Source organism: Grampus griseus (assembly GCF_964374135.1).
Source record: "Grampus griseus genome assembly, chromosome: 15".
NCBI lineage: Eukaryota > Metazoa > Chordata > Mammalia > Artiodactyla > Delphinidae > Grampus > Grampus griseus.
This window is the reverse complement of record NC_139009.1, coordinates 41,124,792-41,146,890: the sequence shown is the minus strand read 5'-3', so window position 1 is coordinate 41,146,890 and position 22,099 is coordinate 41,124,792. Positions and strand designations below refer to the sequence as shown.

The 22,099-nt window shown below is 38.9% G+C and overlaps 1 protein-coding gene and 1 pseudogene across 34 annotated transcripts in view; one reads left to right on the top strand and one right to left on the bottom strand.

Annotated features, from left to right (window-relative positions):
- NRXN1 (neurexin 1) overlaps positions 1 to 22,099 on the top strand; it is a gene marked incomplete at its 5' end in the record, with an annotated part of 1,123,860 nt that overhangs the window by 455,537 nt on the left and 646,224 nt on the right. The gene's annotated exons all lie outside the window — the stretch shown is intronic.
- On the bottom strand, positions 6,461 to 6,894 carry LOC309834198 (large ribosomal subunit protein uL24-like; annotated as a pseudogene). Its single transcript has one exon. The product of its transcript is annotated as a large ribosomal subunit protein uL24-like (transcript).

The window sequence follows — 22,099 nt, the reverse complement described above, 5'->3', positions numbered from 1 at the left end:
AAGTGACCATTTTAGACCTTCTTGATTGCATTGCAGAAGCCAAGGTCATGATTTCTGAGAGTTAATCTCATAATCACTTGAGTAACTCAAGCCTTTGACATACTATATCTGACCCCATTCATCAGAATTTCTATTGTTCCAGTAGCATACTAAAACCCATGTATCTAGCATGTGTGTCAACCTAGTATCACACCATTTGAAGGACAGACCCAAGAGCTAAATTCTCAAATGCCTGAGCATATTGGATCCTTGCAACACCCTGATTTAATTTACCTATAAATTCCTTCTTAGGTAGCCATGTTATCCTATAAACATCAAGTGTTAACATCAGAAGAAGATATAGCAGCATATATCATAGTGGTTAGAAAAAAAAACAAAACACCTAATGACACAAGTGAGGAAACTAAGGCATAGTTAGATTAAGTGACTTTCCCCAAATCGTTATTACTATTATTTGCAAAAATGTCTCTAATAAGTTGGGTATCCTTGATACACCCAATACGATCTTCAGTTTACCAAAATAATAACCATGTTGGTAGAAGCAAGTGCAACATTACTCAGTACTTCTTTCCTCTAATTTTCATTTAAAGATAAACTTAGAATGGGAAAAAGCATTTTCCCATTGCCAGTTTTTTAAATGTCACAATCTTTCATGTCATTTTCCTCTTCTTTTATTCTTACCAGAACTTTAATGATCATATGATTCCACAAGCATCTCCCAAATTAACCTTGAGTTTCTTGTCTGTCATCATCTAACAGAAAAGTTTATCACGAGCTTTTGGAAAAAGGTCACAGTTCAGTTATTCCTCTAGAAACTTTACTTCTAAGTTGAGCTGTGAGCTTTTTCAGGGCCCATAAAACATGTCTTTCACGTTTATTACTATCCCTTGCCACAGAAAGCAAATCCTAGTATTTTCACTTAGAAATTCCACACACCCCCTTATTTTTAGTCTCCTATCATAACCAAGCTCTACAGGTTATACTATATCCATCACTGCAAGGATGTAACTGTAATTAAGTAATAGAATTCTAATTAAGCAATTATGTGTGTTCTTATCATTTTCAGAAAAAAAAAAAGTAGTTCACGTCAGGATTTTTTTTTTTAAGCTTTTCAACTACCTGCTGTATTTAAGCAGTTCTTTCTTCTTGCTTTTGGAGTCAGGTACCTCTCTTCTAATTATTATTTTTGTTCCTCATTTAATCTAAAACTCTGTCTAGGCAATTTGCAATATTAATTTCTCATATAAGCAATCAGTCTGCTTTCCTACATTTGATTTTGCATCCCCCAATTTCTGATATGCCTTTCCGCTCTCCTTCAGTTAGGTTTATAGTTATTGAGATGACTAAAATCCACTCTACCAACTGACAAAACAATTATTCACCCTTTCCACCCTGTTTAAAATGCATTAAATTTCTACCCACAACTGGAATTATAGTACATTTTCTGGCTTCTTATAGAAAACATCAAACTATTTCTGATGATTTCCTTTTCATCAAGCACAACTGCCTCAACCCCAATTAGCACGACCAATTTCTCAATCATGTGTTCCTCCTCTGATGAAGAAATTATGACTTGGTTTCTGGGATGTTGACTCACACAACTTTCACTGAAGCATATTTGCTCTGAATTACTTCTCTTTCTCATTTCTCCTTATCTTAAAATTCCTCTTTCATGCAACACCCAACCCCTCGTGTTTTTGGAAAAGCATCACCAAGTATATTTGCTTTATTACACCATAATTTTTAAGTCAAGTGGGTTCTTTTTTTAGTATTTTGCACTTAGCATTGTGGGAGTACTCACAGACTTTCCCCCAAAATAGCTTACCATCAAGCTGGGAGGTCAGATTTCAAAAGGTAAACATATTTGTTTATTTCTTCAGTGTTTAGTGACCACCTTCTAAAGCCTCATTTTATTTGGAGCCATTTGATTTATCAATTTTTATAAGGTCTGAATCCGGCCTCTTAGTGAGCTTGTAATCTAAGAGTAAGGTGGTTTATTGTATGGGCCTTAGAGGAATACTGCCTAGGACTTGGTTTTTGTCTGACCTTGTGCAAGTAAGTCACATTCTGTCCCTCTGTTTCCTCATTACCTCATTTATAAAGTAGAGCTATAAAAGTATCTCATGAGGTATTTGTGAGCTTTAAATGAGATACTTAATATACCTTTAGGAGAATTAAGGATTAGAGCTGATAAGCATGACTATGGCTGGCACTGAGATATTTTACACATACTGTTTAATCTTCATAATAAACAAGTAGGGTGATCATTATTCTCTGTGATTTCTTTTTCCCTCTAAGGAGATGGCTCAGGAAAGCTAAGTAATTTGTCTGAGGTTTCATCCTATTAGTACATTGAACAAAGTTTCAAAATAATTCAGTCTGATTCTATAACCTGTTTCAGGGCAACAGCAGGGAGAGAGTTGAATAAAGGTAGAAAAAATAAGTTTTGTTTTAAACTCATTCATTTATTTGTTCAACAAATTGACATGGAGGAGGTACTGAAGCTTTGGAAATGGACATGCTCATTGAGAAAAGTAATGAGGGGAGCCAGGAGGAGACTCATTCATTTTTTTTATTCTAAAAAGTATGTACTGAACACTGAGCTGCATTCCCAGTGTGTGCTGGCTGCTAGACAACAAACAAGAAAATCTATTTTGTGCCTAAAAAATCTGCAGAGAGATTCCTCTGCTGCTATGGAACGCAGGACAGATGCTCAAGAGAAAGATTAGGAGCCATTCACACAGAGGAGGTATAGAAGATTTGGGAATGTACATGCCCATCGGAGAAGGTAACTAGAAGAGAGGCAGGAAGAGAATGGAAGCCCTGAACCTCGAGAAGTACCTATGTTAAGAAATAAGGGCAGGGAGAGAAGACAGGGAAGAGGTCAGAAGGGAAGGGAAGGGATGTACCCCAGAGTCTAGGGCAGGAACCTAATGACAGGTAAGACCACAGGAGGGGACAGCTTGATAGGGGGCCTTATGGCTGGAGAGGAGGAGGTAGATGCTTGAAAGTAGACACTTGGGCCGCTACAGCGTATCAGAGACACCAAGCCTGCTGACACGTCAGTCAAAGTTTTAAGGGACTGTGATGTGGCTAGAGGATTATTCTCATTTGAGGCAACTAGGACAAAGACCCAGATCAAGCCTAGGACAGAACCATGACCCTCCCAAGACAGGCTCCACCATCTGACTTTGCTTATTTAGAATCAAGTCCTAGGAATTTTTTTCCATAGGCCTCTTAAAGACCTGAGGAGCAAGCTAGCAGGACCCTTCTTCCAGACAGACTAGGGCAATCCCTACTGCAATGTCCCGTGTAGGGTGGGGCCCCTGAAGGCTTCTGAACCAGATGGGCAGATGGGTCCCTCCTCCCAGGGAGAACCGGCAAAGTTCATCATCTGTTTTGCCAGATACAAATCTTTCTCTTTGTAAGTTTGACCTGGCCGAGCCATTTCTTCTAGTAGTTGCGATGAAACTTTTGTGAACTACACGGCATTCCAGTGCAGGCACAATGGAAGAGTGGAGAGAGTTAAGGATCTAGAGTTAGACAAATCTGCACTCCAAGCCTGGGTCCAGCATTTCTGACGAATTGTACAACCTCTTTGTATGTGAGTTTTTTGTATAATGAGAGAGGATAACAAAGGGTTATTTTGACAATTTAAAAGGGCGTATATCAACCTAGAAGCACAAAGAGAGGATGCTCCCCAAAACAGAAGCATTTAAAATAGTATGGCATATATTATGAAAAACAGTAACAATTATTATAAAAGACATGGGAGATCTGAGAAAGGACAAGGATCTGAGAAAAGGTGATAGAGGCAACTCTGAAAGAGCAATGGTCCCAAGAACTCAGATAGCAAGAGGTTAAGGAAAAAGTGGATAGTGAAGAGATAGAAGAAGTCTTTTTTTTTTTTTTTTTTTGAGGAAAGTTGGCAATGGTCAGAAGGAGAGATAGACTATTTGGACTATGGATGGAAGAAGTCTAATGCTGAAGGGAAATTTCTAACTCCTGATCATAACCATGAAATCAAAACAAATGTGAAAATCAGTTCTAATCTAGCTGGGAATACAGATGCTTTTGAAAAATTAGTTTTCTTATAGGAAACCACTAATGGAGTTTTAGGGGTATGTTAAGAGAGAGAAATTGAAAATGCTGGAAAGATAATAACTTCTATAGCATGTTGTTTATTCTTCCTTTATAGCCTTTATTTATTTTTGCATTGTTTCAGCTCTTGGGCCTCATTTTATTCATGCCATAGCAGGCTGAAGGGGAACTATTAAGAAATGCAGTTAATAACAGCAATGGACATTAAAATGATGCTGGACTCTAAGCCCTCACTTGAAAAAATAGCTGGGATGCCTACCCCTCAACTCCTTCCTCCCTATGGCAGAATTCCAAGTGATGTGCATTCTCTAAGACAGCCTTTCCAGCCTTCCTGGGACCACCATGGGTGCTATTCTTTGATCTGCTTCCATTAATCTTACATTTGTCTGCCAGGGAAAACTATTCATACTCATAGTCTCAGATGTTGACCCTGACACCCTTGCTAAGGTGCTTCCCTCACTTGGAACAGGGGTGGGGGTGAGGAGTTGGGCAGGAGCAGGGCGAAGTGCACCTCTTTTCTTACTCTGGCACATAAATCATAGTCAAAGAATTTGGAACATGCCCCACTCCCTACAAAAAAAAAAAAAAAAAAAAAGAGCAAGAGAGAGGAAATAGTACAGAGAACAACTGAGTAACCTTCAAAGCATCTCTTATATCTCAAAACAATTAATTAGAGACTATATTCTTTCCTGCTTTCAAAACTCAGAACATATTTTCTGTCGAATCAGATCACAGTCTAAGAAAATGTTCCTTTTTCTTGGTTGAATGTCTTAAACTCAGCACACTAGGGTCTCACCATCATTTCCAAAGCCGTCTTTATATTTTATTCAAGATGCCCACTACAACCTCATAAAAATATACACCCAATGCTTGATCTCCCCAGCATACCAGAATTTCCAACCTGGATGTGCAAATCGGACCCAAATCGGATGCTTCATTATTGTTTCTCTTGGTTCCTGCTGAGCAGAGGTCTTCTCTTATTCATTAGAGTATCCCTCCTAGTGCTTGGAGAGTGGCTTGGACATAGGCACAAAATACAGGTTGGCTGAATAAATGAGCAAATAAATTGGTATAGAGCATCACAGAGGGGTCAGCCCTAAACAGTACGAGAGTCTTCTCTAATGTTGAGGCAGGATGGAAGGAAGAAGGGAGATGAGGACCCTATGGTGAAAGACGGAGAAAAGGGAGAACGAGAACCCCCAAGTTTAGCACCCTTTTTTAGGATTCAGGTAGTGCCAGACGGAATGGAATCAAGGACGAAAACATAAACATAAATAATTGCATCAATGATTAAGTAAGCACGCAGCCCATTTATACCATTCCCATGGGTCTTTAGGAAGAGACATTCCTCAGCCCATTTTCTCCAGTCCTTGCTCTGTCTTAGAAGGCTTTATTTTTTGGCTTAATGATTCTCTTTTAGCATAACACACACTACCATGTCTAATACAGTTGTCAGAAGGTCTTTCTCCATGTTTCATGAACTGGAGCAAATGGTTCCCTCTATGGCCTACCCGCACTGATGCTTACAGGTGTTGAAGGTTGCCAGATAGTTCTATTTCTTTCAGGACAAGGAAATTTATAGACATATGAATAAAGTTTCAGTTTACATAGATATGACCATATGTCCTGATCTACCTTGTTATCAAATATGAAATACAAAACTAAGGAATTTTAAACATACTTTTATAAGTTCAGGTATACTTTATCAGTTTGGAAATATTTTTAGCTGTGATGCATAACAATTATATTATTGTCTCAGATTGCTAATTTTAAAGAAATGTGTCACTATTTATTAGTTTCCTTTTCACAATTTTCCCTTTTTAAAAATGTCTTTTCATAGGTTTCATAGGCTGGGATGCCAAGGGTATTGGTGTCATACAACTTCAAGTGTAGGATAATATCTATTTTTCTTTAAGGTTTCTAATATGCGCCATCCAACAGCATGTTTTCAACATCATAGATGTATTGGGTATAAGAACAACTATCACTTGCCACGTAAAACACCTCTGGAATCTCTAAAACATGGCCAAACATGTAGATGTTACTAAAGAAGTCAAGGGAAATTTGGCTACTTTCCCCTTTGCAAACAACAAATAAAATTACATTGTACAGTTAATACACAAAATCTATTCTGTTAGAACCACCAACCACAGTGATCAGATCTACTCCAAAAATATGATGCTATATTTGGGTCTATTTGATTCATAAATCGTTTTCCTTTCTACTGTCTAAATCTTACTTTATGAGTCATGGTTTTAAAAATGGATAGTATTAAAGACAAAAGTTGAATGTCTTACTGTATTTTTAATTTAAAAATTTTTTTCATTTTAACAGTTTTTAATGAAAGTTGTATATACGATTATCCCTGCATCTTCTCACTTGCTTCTTCCTCATATTTGCCCTTTTCCTCTCCTACTTGGTAGGATTTGGCTTTAGGCTCAAGGATCTTTTTTTGGTCTTTGTCCAGTTTAGTGATAACCACCTTGCTGGGGTGACTGCGTGCGCGCTCAGTTGTGCCATTAGCCTTCTCCCGCTGCTGTTGCTCAGCGTAGATGACATATTTCTTTCCGGAAACCTGGACTACTTTGCTAATTTGCTGCCCTTTGTAGCACCCTCACACAACTTGAACTTCATCCTTTCGGATGGGCATGAATGGAACATTGTCCTTCTGCCTCAGCTCTTCGGAAAGAGGAGAAGACATAATCTTCCTGCGAATGTGGGAAGTGCATTGACATGCCTTTTACGGTTCTTGCCTCAGTCAGAAATCACAAAGGGATTGAATTTCATTTTGGCTGCTGGCGCTTCAGTGATCTTCCTGTATTTTTTATACAGCACAGTTTGTCTAATAGAGAAGCTATGGGAGAAACGTATATACTTGGAAAGTCCATGTTCTTTAAGTACATATATACAAGTTTCCATTGATACCAGGTGACGTAGGCCCCATGGGTTCGTGTCCAATCCATTTGTCAGTGTGGAAGAACTGAGCTAGAGCTGGGCTGATTGGAATGAAGAAAATATTCTCTGCATATCTTTTGTGCATTCGCTTAAAATGGATCCCCTTAGGTATCTCACGTAGCAGATACTCACCTAATCATGCTTTAGTTTATAAGGCTCAGAAGAAGTAACACTTGATCAAAAACCCATGGCTCAGGCTTCCCTGGTGGCGCAGTGGTTGGGAGTCCGCTTGCCGATGCAGGGTACACGGGTTCGTGCCCCAGTCTGGGAGGATCCCATGTGCCGCGGAGCGACTGGGCCCGTGAGCCATGGCCGCTGAGCCTGCACGTCCGGAGCCTGTGCTCCGCGGCGGGAGGCCACAGCAGTGAGAGGCCCGCCTACCGCAAAAAAAAACAAAAACAAAACATGGCTCTGTTCAAATAAACAGCACAAACAATCTGATCTTAGATAATTTCATTTTGAAATGACTGAGGGCAGGGCATTGAGGGAGAGCTGGAGGAAAACAATGTGCTCTATTTGGACCAGGCCAGGGGCTTTTTAAGACTGGCAAGTCTTGATCACTACACTGATTTTGGCCCATTTGGCTGGGATGCCTTCCTAGGTAACGTGCCCCAGGAACCTGCTCTGTTTCCCCATCTTCATGACAAGCTTCCTGATGCTGGTGTTTTGGTGCAATTTTGTCCTCTGCACTTAGATGACATTTTTTTTCCAGACTTCTTTCTCTAAATTCCTCTGTGATCATGTACACACCACACACACATGTTTCTTGCTATGAGCATCCTTTCCACTGAACTAGGTTCCTGTTTAAAAAAAAAAAGCATCCAAAAGGTCAAGCTTGACACAACAGATTACACGGTCTTAGAGGCGGACAGTCTGTGCTCTGAAACCTGTGGCCCTCTCTCTCCTGGTTTCCGAGAGAACCTGGACGAGTCCTGGAAGTCTTCTTGCTCTTTGCTCCCTGAACCGAGAGCAAGCTCTGTTTCCAAAGTCACCTCTTCCGATTCCGTTGACACCACAAGCTCAGAAAACCCTCCTGTGCTGTCATTTTTAGAACGTCTGTTACATCTCACAGAGGCTCTCTGGGCTCACGTACTTGCTACCCAAGCGCATGAAGAAGATGACCCACTACCCTCTTTCTTATGGGGTGTGTACACTGTAGGCAGGTGGCAGTTTACATGCTGTCGTTTTAGGCCTGTTTATGTGTTTCTAGTGTCATTTGCCCTTGCCCTTGAAAACTCTGGAAATTGACTGCCGGAGTCTCAAATCTGGCTTTAATACTTAGTGATTGTGTAACTTGAATGAGTTTCTTTATTTCATCTGTAAAATAGAGGTAATAGGAGTAATTGTTGTAGCTAGCAGGCAGGGCTTATGTTAAGGAGATGCTGCATTCAAAATGTTTAGCACAGTGAGTGGTCCATAATAAGTGGTCACTAAGCTATAGATGTTATTCTTATCCCCTCCTTTATTATGTGTTCTTGGACCTTCAGGGGCAAGGTTGGAAAGGATTTGAGGCCTGCTTAACCAAGGTCAAAATTTGGATCCAGCAAAATAACTGTCTGAGATACACACAAAGGGTTTTAGAAACCTCAGACATGTTGTAATTCTGTGGGAATGTAGCTTAATAGCCAAGGGAAGGAAGCCAAGCCTGAATCTTTGCTGAAGGGCACTTGACTCGTGTTTAACAGGCAAACTGGGGCATGCTTCCAGGCTCAGCTTTGGGGCATCTGCTGAGGGATGAGAAAGATGCTGTCTCCCACCTAGCAGACTCGCTCCTCCCCAGCACAGCACTGAGCCCTCGCTGACGTCAGCCCCCTTGGGAAGAGCTGTGAATGCAGGAAAGAATCATAATAGCAAGGAAAGGAACTGGAAAAAGATTCAGAGAAACATCAAGGAGCAAGGAAATCACAGGCATCGTGATAATTAAAATTAGATAACCCAGAACTTCCCCAGACCTACATTTCTTACGTCACTGTCATCTTTTGTCCTACTTTCCCCTTTCTGTAGATCATAATCTGTCTTTCCTTAAAGATCTGAGTCAAACATATATATGTGGAAGAGCTTTCCTTGAGTGCCCTGTTTATAAAACGAGAGAACTTCAGACTCTTTATACTGAATAGCCCTTCCTACCTTATGTAGCTATTTTTTCCCTTTATCCATTCATCAAACATTTATTAATGTGGTGACTTTAGACAAGAAATCAAGCTTAGCGCTGGGGATAAAATGTTGAACAACTTCAGTCTCTGTCCTCAAAGTGCTGCCTCTATACTATCTCCCCACCAGATTGTTGGATGAACCCCTAAAGCGCCGTGGACCCTTTCTTTGCTTCTTTTCAGCACACTGATCACTAGCCTTTGCACATATTTTGTCAGCCGTTATGTCAAAACTGTTCACCAAAAACAGAGACCTCTATGGAAGAAACCATGTTTGGTACAGAACACCCTCGATTCAGGACAGGAAATCAGAATATTTAGAGTATAGTGGGCTAATGCCAGTTGTCCAGGAGAATGCCATATAATGTCCCATGTTCTCATGGATTAGGGATGTAAAAGTGTTCAGATCATGGGAAAAGCTATGTATACTAACAGAATACTCTGGATTGTTTCATAGATACAACGGCATCACAGAAAGTAGTTCACAGGCTATGTTATAAAGAACCAGCATTTCATGGAGCTATATGAAACAGTGCATGTATTGTACAAGCACATTTTGTAACCATAGCACTGTAAAATTCTATCTTTGTGAATAGTAAATACAATCTTGATAAAAACTCCAATTGAGAATTTATCTAACGGTTCTGATTTAAAACTACATGTGAATAACTGATTTTTAGAATTAATTAAAAATGCTTTGGAAACATTCCACACTTACAAGGGCCTTTGAAGTTTGTAAAGTTTTAAAATTTATTTTATTATACTCAATACTTGAGCAGCAATGAACCTTACATAGTAATTGGCATATAACAGGTGCTGCATAAACATATCTATTCACTAGAGTATCCGTTCATTCACATTTGTGAAGAATCTGCTATATTCCAGGTACTGTTGGATGTGACAGGGTATAAAGCAGAATGATTTCTGACTTCCCATGGAGTTTACAGTCTAATGGGTGAGAGAGACATATGCCTAGAGAACCAGCAGTAGTTAGACACCTGTCTATTTTCAGAACAGATAGGATGAATTTCTGATTAATCTGAGAAAATAAGTGAATGCAGAAAAACAAGTAAGTAGCTGAGAACATGCTAGAATGGAGATATGGTATCTGAACCATGGCACATATTATGGTAAGGAATATGTGAAGGGGAACAAGGTAGACGGCAAGCACCCCAGGGTCGTACATCTCGTGCATGCTCACATTTTTATACGGATTATACTCATTCTACACACTTCCATTAAAATATATGGTTTTATGAGGTACAGATTCTTTGAGTCCTTTTTGTGAAAGACCCAATACCACAGTTATTATTTGAGTTTAGCAATGCTATTTTTTATTATTCAGCATTGATCAATAAGGCTCTAATTCTATTTTTTTCACTATACTGCATAGTGGGACATGAGGAACATGTGAAGAGCGGCTTCCTCACTTATAAGGTTTGCCTTTTGGTTTTCAAAAAATGCCTATTGAATTCTGGATGTCATTTCTCAAGTTGTAGCTTTGCTAGAGCATGGTCTAGCATCAGCAGAACTGGATTTATGGCCTGGATGTGAGATGTGGGGAAACAGTTTACTGTGATATGCCCCAGCTTCCAGCAGGTTTGTTTGTAGGGATTTAGCTTACAGGTAAAATGCCTTATCTTTATTGAGTGCCAAGAACATAGTAGGCACTCAAAAAAAAAAAAAGAGAAAAAGAAAAGATAACTCTACCAGAATAATCATTATAATACTTTATTTCATTTACATTTATTTAATACTATCTTACAATGGTTGACAGTGTTAACTTTGAAAAGAACATTCACATATTATCACAACTGATTCTCACAAGACTTTCCCAAACCTCAGTTTTATCTACCACATTCATAATTGTACCATATTTATACATTACCTATATTATCACTTAATATTTTCCATTTAAACTTAATTTACTTTTGAAATTAATCTCATCTTAAAGTAATATTATCCATAAAATTACAACTTTAATATGCTAGTTATTACTTTTTCCTTCCAAGTACACATCCAAATAAATATAACCTGGAAATCAAATACAGTTCTTGAACCACCTAACAGCATCCACCACATCACCAGGGGTATGAGTCCCAATTTTCAAAATTACAGGGCAACTTTGTGAAATAGGTGCAACAAGGATTTTTATGTTCATTTCTCTAGTGAGACACTTGAGGCTCAGAGAAGTTAAGAAGGTTTTTATAGTAAAACACAGTCTATACAGCCAGATATGGAGAGATGGTGTCTCGCCTGAGGTCAGGGATCTGGATGAAGAAAAATCTGGCATTGGAACCCAGCTTGCACACCTCCCTGTTGTAAATTCTTTCTAGCTACTCTCTCTTTTTGGAAGTTCTTTCTCCTAATACAGAACAGAAGCAATATGGTGGTACCACATGCAAGTATAATAATGACAGTCATGAATATTTGATTTACCTAGCATAAGCTAAGAACCCAGTGTGTATTTTCATAAAGCTAGTTACAATAACAGGTGATTTATATTAAAATAAATATATATTAAAATAAAATAATAGTACATTATTAGAAACATTTTATTACATATCTACATATACCTCTGAATTCCCAAATCGTTTTCAGTAGCTGTTGGGACATTTGCTTCTGTGTATCCGAAACCCTTCTGATTAGGGAAAGGGTAGCAAAACAGATATACACACTCTCACTTTCACTGGAATGGAAAAGAATTTGAGGTTAAAGCAAAACGACTTTTAGTAGAGGCATGCTATGGGGCTGCTAAGTAAGATTTCTTAGATATTTCCTTTGTGAGGAGAACTCCTTTGGTTAAGCCATTATTGACTCGTATTGAATAAGGCTTTGACCAATATATTCATTCATTCAATCCCAAAATTTTGAATATGTTCATACTATGTACCAGACACTATTCTAGGTTGGAATACAGTAGTGAACAAAAGGACTTTTTTTTTTTTTTTTTACCTTTATGGAGCTTATACTGACTTTACTGTAAGGACCTAGACACTGAACAAATTTTTAAAATATATAATTTTTCTGTGGATAGTATGTGTTTTTGAGAAAAATCAATGTCCCTGGGCCAGGAGAAGAAGAGGGTAGCAATTTCATATAAGGTGGTCACAGAGTTCTACACTGACGAGGTGACATGGGAACAGAAACCCGAAGAAGGTGAGGGAGTGATCCTGTGGCCACATTGAGGGAGATCATTCTGGGCAGACAGAGAGCAAGTGCAAACACTCTGAGGGATGAGCAGATCTGGGGGGTTCCAGAAATAGCCAAAAGGCCAGTGGGGCTGGAGCAAAGTAAGTAAGAGGAGGTGGATCCCAGGGGTAAGGGTCAGGGTCAGTTTGAGAAGGACTTTGGCTTCTTGTCCGGTAACGTATATGTCACCAGCCTGTTTTCTCCAGCAGAAAGAAAATCTGTGTGGCTCCGCTCTCAGAGGTGTTCAGGAATTGTCACTGCCTACCAGAGTGCCTGAATGGATGCTACCAAGTATAACTGAATGAATTCTCTTAGGAGACTGGTGCTTCCTCAGGTTACTGCTTTATGTTTCACTAAAACACAAGACTCATAATCGTCACTAAATTTGGCAGCATGAATGAATCATCTGAATGAGTTCAGTGATTCTCTTTACTGATGCCCCATCAACAACCGACTAACACACTGATTGAGAAGGAAATCATTCACTGAGTAGGTAGAAATGTCTGTGTGCTTGATACTTTTAATAATTTTGATTTCACTGAAAAAAAAACTAGCCCCCTTTTATAAAGAGCACTGACTCTACTGGGTACTGAGTAAAGTACTTTGCATCTATCTATAAAATTTTAATTTTCACTATAATCCTATAGGGCAGGTATTGTTGTTAATTGTGGTTAAAACAAAAAGAACAACAACATAAAATTTACCATCTTAACCATAACATAAGTGTACAGTTCAAGAGTGTTAAGCATATTCTTATTGTTGTGCAGCAGATCTCTAGAACTTTTTCATTTTGCAAAACTGTAACTCTATATCCATTAAAAAACTCTGCATTTCCCCCTCCCCAGTGCCTGTTAACCACCATTCTACTTTCTGTTTCTCTGTATTTGACTACTTTAGATACCTGATATAAGTGGAATCATATAGTATTTTGTTTTTGACTGGCTTATTTCACTTAGGGGCAGGTTTTAAAAAAAAATGTTTGTTTTATTTAAATCCCAGTTTTACACATGAAGAGACCAGTGTTTAGAAAGTTTAATTAACTTGCTTAAAGCCGTTCAGTTACTAAGTGGCACTGAGGGCTTGAATCCAAGTCTAATGATAAAACCCATGCACTTAACTACTTACTACTCCACTATTTCTCAAACCAGAATGCTCAGAATCTGTGGGAAGAGGGTGAGGTACGTAGATTTATTCTTGGGGACCTTTGAATTTTCTATTTGCTTTAAAAGTTTGCAACACTATTCCAGTGTGAGGAATGCAGTGCCACACCGAAGTGACAGAGCCTGTGGCTTGATGCCAGACTCAAGAACATCTTAAATTCCTCACTTATTACTTGTGTTTGACACACTGACCTTTCCATTTGTATGTGGGGCTGAGATTAAGAACTCTCTTCCACATTCATGTAGATATACTGTGATTGACCCAACACATCAAGCTATGGTGACAGTATTGACGCTGACCATCTACTTACCAAACCCAGACCACCCATTCATTTAGGTTTTCATCCTTGGGTCAGAGGAAATCCTTCAGTTAACAGAGGGAAACTTGATCTCCCTTGTTCCACCACCAGCACATTTCCAAGTCATTTGACGTCAAAATAAGAATAGTTCATCATATTCATCTTCTCTGCCAAGAGCTGTCCATGTGTTCCTTACTTTTTTCAGAAAAGAGCTAAGATAATTTAAATATTGTTAAACATAAAAGATAAATGTTGGGTGGTTGGTAGGAAATAAATAGAACATTCACGGTGACCACATTTTCCAAACCAAGGAAACCAGGACAGACGGGCTGACGGGTACAAGTGTATTTATGGGGTATGTGGAAGAGACTATTTGATCAAGGCTGACCTAGAAATATAGGAACATACGGTCACCCAGAAAACTTGGTATTCTCCATTTTTAGCATATTGAGTTTAAAGGATAATTGTTCGCTTGCCTTGAACAAAAGTAAAAGCACTTCCTTAGGGCAACAGATCTTTGAAGCCATTAACTATGGGGATTGATGGCGATGTTATCTCTAAATCAGACATTTTCAAGGACATATTAAGGTAGTGCACTGGGTAGACTTTTTCTTTCCATATACTTAGAAAGGGAAAAGGAGAATTAGAATATTGTCAATTCCATGGTTTCATTCAACAAACATTGACTGTGCTCCAGTCAAATGTCCAGCTCATCACTAGTTACTCGGGGTCAAGGTGAAGCTTGTGTGAAGCTTTTGTGAAGCTTTTGTGTGCTTTAGCACACAGAATACAGTGGGACAGATACTTAGAGTAATTTTAATATAATATTCTGAGTATCATTATCTTACTTTTTCACATGTGCCAGGAGAGTGACTAAGCCTTGACAACTGGAAGATCATGAGGGCTGGGTTATCTGTTCTGGGTCTTAAACTTCAAATAAAATTTTACCTTGTGGTGAAGGAATTTCTAGATCTTGTGAACCTTAAGCCTAATGTCCTCAGTACCATATTTGGTGAACAGGAAGTGCTCAGTAACGTTTGGCTGCTTAGCCTTCGGACGTGTGCTGAGTAACACCGTATGCCAGGTATTATGCTAGAGGCACTGAGATACAAGAGTTAACATGACCTAGTTTTTTAACCTCACTCAACATGGGTTCATTGTGGAAACAGGCAGGTAAAGAGGTAACTGCAGTACTCCACTGTTAGTCCTCTGTTGGGGTGAACGCTTCGTGCTATGGCAGATCCAGAGGGCGGTGTCAGGGAAGACTTCTCGGCCTTATACCAGTGAGTTTTGAAAGATGAATAGGTTAACCAGGTTAAAAGGTTGGGGAAGGGAGAGGTGACAAACACTGAATAAATAAGTGGGTCGGAGAGAAAGGAGAGAAGAAAGAAATGGAGGAAGGGAGATAATATATACAAAGTGATGGCTTCCTTGGGGAGGAAAAAGTTTACTGTGATTGGACTCTAGGGTTTTTGAAAGTGAGTAACAGGCAATGAAGTTATTAAGATACATGGGATGAGTTATGCTGGCCATTGTAAGGACTGGAAGGTGACTTAAACCCATATGATTCAAGCCAGGTAACTGGAAGCTACTGGAGGCGTTTCTGGGTAAGCACTTATATGAATGTTTTAGACATAAATGCAATGCTAAAGGTATAAGATGTTTTGATTTTTTTTCTTGACAGATCCCAAAGTATGGTTAACAAAGAACTGAGAAGCTAGTTAGACTACATTTGTGTGTTAGTTTTACTAGTGGTTTTCCCTCTCTCTTCTCTGTTTCCTTTTTGCCATGTTTGTTTTATCCTATTTTGTCTTTTCTTCCATCTGCTAAGTAATTATTTTTATGCCCTATTTTTAGGGTCAGAATTTTGTTAGCCACATATAAAATCAATTTTTTTTATTATTATTATTATTTTTTTTTGCAGTACGCGGGCCTCTCACTGTTGTGGCCTCTCCTCTCCCATTGCGGAGCACAGGCTCCGGATGCATAGGCTCAGCGGCCATGGCTCACGGGCCCAGCCGCTCCGCGGCATGTGGGATCTTCCCGGACCGGGGCACGAACCCATGTCCCCTGCATCGGCAGGCGGACTCTCAACAACTGCGCCACCAGGGAAGCCCAATTTATGACTTTTTGAAATCAAAAAAACCATAACCTTTCTGTGATGGTATACCAGAGTAAAATTTTACTATGTATACAACATTTTTTTTTTTAAGATGTCATTGTCCAACGTGGCCTAGCCCAAGTTCTAAAGTGTACCTAGTTTATAGTACCTAGTTCATAATCTTGGGTCTGCCTCTAAATAACTGTATGTTCTTAGATAAATAAGTACCCTGTCTGGGCTCTTAAATATAACCTAGTTTGGCTCCACCATTCCTCGCTAGATATCTTATTGCCTAAGACAAACAGCTGCCTGCTCTGTGCTTGGCATTCTCAAGAGACCTCCAGAGACTCCTGCTACTTCCTTTTCCTCATAACCATGACGTCCTCTCTTGTGATCCCACCAAAATCTCCTACTTCACTTTAAACCTATTTTTCCTTTTTGATTCCCTTTGCACCTAAAGAGATTGTCACAGAAAACGCTTGTTTAAGAGTTCGGCACATACTTATCTGTTGAAGACATATTTAAATTAAACCTCTTAGTTTTCTTTCACTGGGCTACAAATCTATCTTTTCTATCATTTACATATCTTACAGGAAGGTGAAATTTGGCCAAGTTGAATATTTTTGGCTTTACATTATATGAAGAGAGATGAATAAGCTCTTTATAAAAGTGGGAGTGGTAATATGACTGTTAATTATTATTTGGATTAGTCATTATCAGGCATTTGGTGTGTATAGATAAAAGATGCTGCCACATTAAACTGAAAAGTGTAGTCCAAGTAAGAATATTTTTCAGGTTTTTTATCTTTCTTTTTTTTTCTTTTAGCTCCTTATTTATTCTGGCCTGGTCTAGTGACTTGATTTAACAAATAGAATGCCTTTCCATTCTGAGGCATTCTATTGGGCCTTTCCAAGTCTAAGCCTTAAGGTGGTCTGGCAGCTTCAATTTTTGCACTTTTGGGAGCCCTGCCCCACTACATAAGAAGTTTGGTCTGGAAGAGACCATGTGGTGAGGTCACATAAGGAGAGACCCTGAGTCTACATGGAGAGAAGCCATGTGTCCCAGCTGTCGCCAGAGGTGCCACTCAGCCCAGCAGTTGCTTCAGCTCAGAACTTTGAATCTGGAGTGAGCAATATAGAGGGGCAGGAGGTTTAGGACTTGTTCTGAAAGACCAGCATCTTGTTTCCAGTGGCAGCCTCTGAGACAAGGGCAAGAGTGGAGACTCAGTATCCAGTACAGACAGAATCTTCTTTTAATGCAATTTCTGGTCCCTCATTTTCCACTTAAAAGAAAAAAAAAAAAAGATTAAAAAATTTTTTTTCACCCATTTCTTCCATACCCACTTCCTGCCTCTGGCAACCACCAATCTGTTCTCTGTATCTATGAGCTTGGTTTTATTTCTTGATTTTTTGTTTGTTTGTTTGACTAGATCCTGAATATAAGAGGGATCATATGGTGTTTGTGTTTCTGACTTATTTCACTTAGCATAATACCCTCCAAGTTCATCCATGTTCTTGCAAATGGCAAAATTTCATTTTTTATGGTTGAATAATATTCCCGTGTGTGTGTGTGTCTGTGTGTGTGGCACAATTTCTTTATCCATTCATCCTTTGATGGACACTTAAGTTACTTAAGTTGTTTCCATATCTTGGCTATTGTAAATGATGCTGCAAGGAACAAGGGGTGCATACATCTTTTTGAGTTAGTGATTGCATTTTCTTCAGGTAAATACCCAGAAGTGGAATTGCTGGATCATATGGTAGTTCCTTTTCTTCCTTCCTTCCTTCCTTCCTTCCTTCCTTCCTTCCTTCCTTCCTTCCTTCCTTCCTTCCTTCCTTTCTTCCTTCCTTCCTTTTTTAAGAAACCTCCATACTGTTCTCCATAGTGGCTGTACCAATTTACATTCCCACCAACAGTATGCAAGAGTTCCCTTTTCTCCACCTCATCACCAACACTTGTTATTTCTTGTCTTTTTGATAATAGCCATTCTAACAGGTGCATTTGGTCTTAACAGGGCTCTAGACAGTGTAGGAACTGGGAATATAGCCCAAGACACAAGCCCTTCTGCTCAGGGACATAATCATGAGAGGGAGATGAGTAGCCTCTTGCCCAGTGTATGTCTTCATCCTTCCTTCACTTGTCATATTTTTTGGTCCTCTTAGCTTTCTCATCCAGCATCTATTGGAGACATTGGTGAGTTAGAATTTTCTTGTAAACCGTTCCTCTCAATTTTATCTCTAGAGGAAATAATATTGTTACCTATGTCAATCAAGTAACCACTAAAAGTAATTATATTTTTAGACTATAATTAATTAACACCAATATGCTGAATTAATGTATGATTATCTTTAAATGCTCTTTTTTTCTAAACATATCGAAATCAGGATTCCTCTAACTGTCTTTGTATATGGGTGTGGGTATGGGCATTTAGTGGAAGATTGGATGCTATCAATAAACAACAGAGCTAAATTTATAAATTAGATCCAGAACCATGCTTTGGGGAATTTTCATCTCTGAATTATTAATTTTCAGGTCTGTTTTGTAAGTCCTTTTTCATTCTTTCAAGATGTGGACATGAGTTTTCTTCTGGGAATATGAAGTTTAGGCATGATTTAATTCTCTAAGTGTTTACTGAATATTTATTATATGCAATTAGGTATCCTAAAATCTGCAGGGGATATAAAGAAGAATAAGATCTGTTTTCAAACCTCTTGGGAAAAGAGCATTGCAAGAGGGAATATAAAGCAAATGACTTGGAGCAGAAAACGTCTTTTTACATCAAAACATTGTCTTAAAAACCCACCAGCAGAAAATATAACCATCTCATGCTAACTCTAGTTATCTAAAGTTTCTACACTGCCATCTTTCCTATTTAGATCTCAGGCAAGGATGTGCCTGACATTTGCACTGGGTCTCCAGTGGTGGGATTATTTATACTAACCCAGTCATATTTTCCTTCTAGTTTCTCCTTCATATTGCATGCACATCTGTGGAAAAGTTGGGTGACAGTAGCGCAACCTGGGTGAATCGTGTTATATTCATCATACGTGGAGCTCCCAGCTCACTTCCCCCACCCTCACTCTCCAGATTAGATCACGACTCTTTGTGACTTTGTGGTCTCTTTAGGAATCCAATACAGGCTTTCCTTATTTAGCAGTGCTACCCTAGCAGCACAAAATACAAAATGAAAGCAGTCCCCTCCCAGACTTCCTAGTCTCTGAAGACATGAGCTGAGAATCAGTTTTCCTCCCAGCCCTGTAAATTGCATGGCAGCTGGCCTGCATTAGAAGGTGATACAAAACTAGGCATCTCATTTCACTCTACCCACAATTTAGTGAGTAGGGTTTGTGTTACTAAGATTAGGGTCATTTGACTTCAGTAAAATATTAATTTCTTGAACGATCTCTGTAAAGGAGCATGTCAAAATGGGAAATTCAGCTTAAGGGAAAAGAAATCTGAAAATGCCACAAGTGCTCGAGGTAAAGAAGTGATAGTTTCATGTTATCTAATCCATCTGGGCTAAGCCCAGATGCCCTCAGTGGTGAGAGCGAGTCTGGGAGAGTGAGTGGTGGGAGGGTGGATTTAACCTTCTTAAAATTGTCATCGCCACCTCTCTAGTGACCTCAAAACAAAATAATTAGAGTGTAATTCCTTGCTCTGAACAATTTGCATCTCCTCATCTGTATCTAGAGTGTAAATAAAAATGTGTTGCACATTTTGCTGTTTTTGTATACTGTAACACACAGTGCAGTACTGTGGTGGATACACGAGCCTGCACACTTGATAAAATTGAGTGGAACTAACTACGCACAGACCCACAGATACACATACAAATGAGTACGAAAGAGTCGGAAATCCCTGTATTAGATAGGTGGGTTGGATCGATGTCAATATCCCGGTCGTGATATTGTACTACATTTTTTCAAGATGCTACTATTAGTGGTAGTGAGCAATAGGAAAGTGAACAATAGGTATGTAGCATCTCTCTGTACTTTCTTACCACTACATGTGCAGCTGCCACTATCTCAAAGCAAATTTTATTTTTAAAGTTATGAGCTTGTTATGCAAATGCAGCTTCAAAACAAGTCTCGTAAGCAACCGCTTTCAAACATTGTGGACCCTGACCCTTCCTATATGACATTCTGGAACTGATATCCTGAGCCCTGGACACTATTCTCCTGCTGTAGACAAATATCTAAAAAGTGATTTGTGAGAAATAGAGGACTCTCAGAAGGAAAAACCCAAGAAAAATCTGGAACATTGAATTCAGTGTTGGAATAGGAGATGTTCAGGGCCATTGTGTTCTTTTTAATATTCTTCATGAACTTGTCATCCTGAGGCTTCATGATGAGGCTTTATGAACTTGTCACAGGATGGGTAGCACCAAATTTTAGCCTTTAATGATTTTTAAAAGTTAAGAAAAAATAATTTCTCTTTTGCTCAATGTAGATTTCAATTTTCCTAGCTTTTAATCTACATTTAAATATGATTTAGGAAACTCAGGCAAGAGTTCTTAATCCCTACTAATGCACAAATGCCCAAATAAAAAAGTAACTAGATCACATTATTGCATACTATAGATAAGCTTATTGGTTAGTAACTGTTTTAACAATCTCTCCCATCTCCTAAAAACTTGGGTTTCCCAATAAAGTATAGCTATTCTGTATTTCTGTGCCTTCAATTTAGTTTTTTTCCTTCAGAAAGATATACTATTGGGCATCTATAAAAAATTATATCAGCCAGATACTATTACCATTCCATATATACTATGGCAGTTTTCCTTATATTTGTTCCAAATCTTTAGTTTTAACAATAGATATAATATCCTGCATAGTCTCATTAATTGGTATTTTAAATACTATTCAGCCTAGCCATGGGTAGCCATAAAACTAATTTTTTTTTTTTTTTTTCCCCGGTACGCGGGCCTCTCACTGTTGTGGCCTCTCGCGTTGCGGAGCACAGTCTCCGGACGCGCAGGCTCAGCGGCCATGGCTCACGGGCCCAGCCGCTCCGCGGCATGTGGCATCTTCCCGGACCGGGGCACGAACCCGTGTCCCCTGTATCGGCAGGCGGACTCTCAACCACTGCGCCACCAGGGAAGCCCCATAAAACTAATTATTAATGTTCTTCAGCTAAACGTTTAGTTAAGGTAAAACTGGAACTCCTTGCATCATGTGATATTAGGAACCAAAATATGGAATGCTATTGGGCACTAATGTTAAAGCAAAATCAATCTTGAAAGTCCACTTAAATACTTTTAACAGTTAACTATTTTCAGATAAATCTTCAGCTAGTATATATGAAGCTCATAATTATCTATTGTAGTGGTAAGGCTTATTTTATATTCACAGATATTAACAACATTTTATATGGGATCTCAAATCTTTCACTTGTGCTAGTAACAGAGAAAAACGAACAAGTTTGAATTTCATATCTTATTTCTCCACACCATTCTCAGAGTTCTTCATCAGCTGGCATTATTTATTCATTGATTTCTCTATGTGAAGTATCACACTGAGAATAGTTTGGAAGTGAAAAAATGCTGAGATTAGGAAATGTAATAATGGTTCAGAATATTCACAACCAATAGGCGGTAGCTTATCACTTGCTATGATGGTAATATAGAAACAAATTCTGGGTGAGAATATGGCTGCTGACCACAAAAGGAGCTTATTATTAAAATGGCAGAAAGGATTAGCAAGCGTGTAATAAATTCTATCATAGAGGTATGGTATTTACAAGTTACAGCTCCAAAGAATGGCTACTTAATCACAGAGGAGCTAGGCAACGGGGTAAGGAGAGAGAAGGCCAGAGGGAACAGAATGAGAAAATAAAAAGGCCACTGGGAAAGCCTTCTTTGAGGAGGAGGAGTTGGCAGTCCTTTCAAAAGAGAGCTACTGTCATTCAGTTCCTGACCAAGCTGGATGCAAACAGATTCAGTGTTTGCAATGCAAGACCTGCATCTATTTACATAGAATATATAAAGGAAATGTGGAGGCATGTTGAAGGTTTGTGTATGTGTCTGTGAGCGTGTGTGTGTGTGTGTGTGTGTGTGTGTGTCTGATAATTAGTGAAAGTGAGGCTATTGAATTTAAAGTTACAAGTAAGAATTTTTTTCTTCAGGTAGCTTAAAACCAAAGC